The sequence below is a fragment of the Gorilla gorilla genome, chromosome 7 (assembly GCF_029281585.2).
Source record: "Gorilla gorilla gorilla isolate KB3781 chromosome 7, NHGRI_mGorGor1-v2.1_pri, whole genome shotgun sequence".
Lineage (NCBI taxonomy): Eukaryota > Metazoa > Chordata > Mammalia > Primates > Hominidae > Gorilla > Gorilla gorilla.
Genome location: NC_073231.2, coordinates 48,567,342 through 48,571,240, shown reverse-complemented (window position 1 = coordinate 48,571,240; position 3,899 = coordinate 48,567,342). Strand labels below are relative to the sequence as shown.

At 41.2% G+C, this 3,899-nt stretch overlaps 1 non-coding gene across 1 annotated transcript; it reads right to left on the bottom strand.

Annotated features, from left to right (window-relative positions):
• Positions 1–3,105: 3,105 nt before the first annotated feature.
• LOC115935682 (U8 small nucleolar RNA) lies at positions 3,106–3,237 on the bottom strand. Its single transcript, XR_004071302.1, has one exon. It is a non-coding gene; the product is annotated as a U8 small nucleolar RNA (small nucleolar RNA).
• Positions 3,238–3,899: the final 662 nt, after the last annotated feature.

Below are 3,899 nucleotides of genomic sequence, written 5' to 3'. Positions count from 1 at the left end.
TTGTGGTTTTATAAATCTTCTTTGTTAACCTAAAATTATTTCCATCAATTTTTTGAAGTGTAGCAGATACTATTGCAACTTTATCCATCCCGTGACCTCCAGGGACTTGCTAGGAAAGAGACTTCTCAGCGAGGACCACAGGACTCACGGGATCCTGCTGCAGGCTCCCTCTCCATTTTTTCGCACTCTTCCCCCAAACTGCCAACCCCTGAGCACAACACAATCATCCACTTCAATCCTTCTGCCTTTGCAGAAGCTATTGCTTTTGTCTAGAATGCCTCTCGCTTCCCATCTTGTTTGCCTGTCAAACGTATAATTATTTACATCTTGTATCAAATCTTTTGATGCTTTGGGACATCTTCCTTGTCATCGCAGAATTTGTTTTTCATGATAAAATATACCTCCATTATAGGACTTATAATAAAAGGCAACTATTTCTTGACATAATGACCATAACAGCTAACGTTGTTGACTTTGGATACCATGATAGGAACTCTGTGATATATCTCATAAGCATTATTTCCACTCCCCCCATTCATAAGTGTGAAATTGTATAGATGTGGAAACTGAGGGTTAGAGGAGTTACATGGTTTGCCTGTGATTACGCAGCTTGTGTGTTTGGGTTGCAGATGTCAACCCATTTCCTTTCCTTCTCTAAGCAATGCTGTTTGTTATCACTTTACATTGCCCTTCCATTCACCATCCTTACTGGGTGACAGCTCCTTTATGTCGGGCACACGTTCTATTCCTTTTGATATTTCTCATGTTAAGCATAGTACCTTATATCTAATTGCTGGGTCAAGATGCATGCTGAATGAATAAATAAAATGAGTGGCTCATTGCAAAACCTTTTTGAAGTGCAGATTGAATGGTTGATTTTTGCTTTAAAGGGTTGAGAAACATAGTCCACAGGAGGAGTCAACATGAATGACTCTAGGTCCAACCCCATAGCCTCACCTCCCCTTTCCTTTCCTGCATTCACCTCGTCCCTGAACTTTGGATCACAGAGCTGCTGAAAGTTCACATCCTTAGAACTACCAAAGTAGCTGTCCTGATTGCATGGAATGTTCTCACACTTCTCTCACTTTACTCACCAAGCCCTTTTTCTTTCATGCCGGGTGTGAAATCCATACTCCCCAACAATACTTCCCAGGACTGATGAGACAAGGGGTAAAGGAGAAATGCTAAAAGCTATAAAGTTCCAACCTTTGAGGGGGAGCAGCAGCATGAGTGACTGGGAGTGCAGGCTCTGGAGTGAAACACTGAGCTCATGCAAAGGTGCCGCCACTGACTTGCTGCTGTGTCATTTGGGGCAAGTGACTGAAGGTCTCTAAGAGGCAATCTTTTCAAGTGTACCCATCCCATAGGGTTGTTCTGAGAGCTCATGCCTCTAGGCTTAGGGTCTGGTACAATATAACACTCAAGGAATATTAGCTAGTATTATTAATAAGACAGAAAATAGGAAGACAAGTAGTCAAACAGAAAGGGAGGAGAAGAGTGACTTTTAAAATCTGTCTCAGGTTTCAAGCCCCCAACTTACAGTGATCTTATGAAGAAACATACCTTCGGAGTTTTGTGCATGGATACAGCCATGTCTATGAGCCTTTCTTTGAAAACTCATTGAAATTTGGGATCAGGAAGCAAAAACTATAGTCCTTCATCTATTAAACCAGGTAAAAACATACACCCTGTGATTTTTAAGGGATTTAAGGGCAACTATTCAGGTAAAACCAGCCATTTCTTGTTTTATGGAAATGGCTCATAAACAGTTGGGCCATAGTCTTTGAACTGAAGCATGTCAGATATCCAGTGATTAATGTTCATAGAAATGATTAATTGCAAGACAGAGGCACTTAACAAATATTGAGTCTGAAGAATATTACTGATGATTTCTTCAGAGGTGCAAAGAGTGAGTGGGACGAGGAGAGGGCACAGCAAGCCACGGACCCATGAAGAGATAAGTGTGAAGATAAGATTGGCCAGTTTCCTTCATTGCCAATTCTTCTTTTCCTCATGACTGATATACTTCTTTACCCATTTGGCTAGATTTCCCAATAACTTCTTTGATAAGCAAATGTGACATTTTCTCTTCCTTTGTGCCCCTCTGAACTAAGAGCTATGCACAAAAGCAAGGTTCTTTGGGGAGAAATCCTCTGGAGAAGGCAGTGAAGTGAAGTAGTCAAAGCATGAACATGAAGTAAGGTAGCCTGGGTTTAAATCTCAACTCTAGCACTCAGCAGTTCCAGGCTCTTGGGCCTTTTTTTTTTTTTTTTTTTTTTTTTTTTGACAGAGTCTCGTTCTGTTACCCAGGCTGGAGTGCAGTGGCGCAATCTCAGCTCACTGCAACCTCTGCCTCTCGGGTTCAAGCAATCCTCCTGCCTCAGACTCCTAAGTAAGTAACTGAGATTACAGGCGTGCCACCAGGCCTGGCTAATTTTTTTGTTTGTTTTTGAGACGGAGTCTCGCTCTGTCACCCAGGCTCAAGTGCAGTGGCGCGATCTCGGCTCACTGCAAGCTCCGCCTCCCGGGTTCACGCCATTCTCCTGCCTCAGCCTCACGAGGACCTGGGACTACAGGCGCCTGCCACCATGCCTCGCTAATTTTTTATATTTTTAGTAGAGACGGGGTTTCACCATGTTGGGCAGGTTGGTCTTGAACTTCTGACCTCAAGTGATCCACCCGCCGCGGCCTCCCAAAGTGCTGGGATTACAGACGTGAGCCACCACGCCCAGCCCTTGGCATTTAATTTAACTTCCCAGAATCTTGTTTTATTTCACTGTGAAATGTGGATAAATATTTTTCACCCCAGAAAGTTATTGTAAGAATTCAATGAAAATAACCTATGAAACAACTTCAGCATGGTTCTAGCATTCAGTAATTACTATTCTTAATTGTTATTTACCTGCTTGTATATATATTAAAACCAAGTACTTGATTCTAATTATTATTTTCATTATTTTAACTATTATGATTTTCATAATTATATATGTATATATATTTTTAACAAAAGATTTTTAATTAACCAAAGTTACACTTGTGGATGATTCTCAATGCCCTATGATAATACACTTATTTTTAAATTTATTCTTTTTTTCTTCAGAAAGAATCAGGTAGGAGCAAACAGGATGTTGCAAATCCTGATTATGCAGAGAATTAATCACATATCATGTAAACTCTAGTCATCATGAACTCTGCCCTCCAAAAGAAGGAACAGGTAAGGATGATCTCACCTGTGGATAATGCATCTCTTTTAAATGCTCAGCAGAATGAGCAAGTCCTTCCACAGTCCATCTTTTCCTAAAACAATTTAGCCACTCTAGGGATCATTAAAGCCGCACCAACATCCTTCCAATTTGGCAATAACCAATGGGAAAATCCACCTAGTTATTTTCAGGGAGCAAACCAGTTGACCAAGTTAGAGCTGGGTCTGACTTGTCCACTGAGCAATTCACTCTTCAGCAATTCCTTTTGAAGAGAGAAAGTTATTGTGCGGAAGTGCTAGAGTTGTTGGGATACATTGTGTCTCTGCCCTTTTGAAAGTAGAAGCACCGTAGGTCACTCACAAGCCACTGGGCAAATACCCAATGGCCCTTGAGAGTTATTCAGTGCCCTTGACTAGAAGAGTTGGCATTGGCTTCTGGGTATTAATCTTAGGTAAGGAGGAAAGGTATTGAGAAAATGAGAATAAAATGAAGGAAGCTTGAATTTAGCATATCTGCCTTTATAAGAATTGCTGTACATGTTTGTCTTAGCTCAGGTTGTTATAACGAAATACCACAGATTGGGTGTCTAAAACAACAGACATCTGGAGACTTGACAGTCTGAGATCAAGCATGGTCAGGTTCTAGTAAGGGCTCTCTTTCTAGTTTTCTCACACGACAGAGAGAGAGAAGAGCATA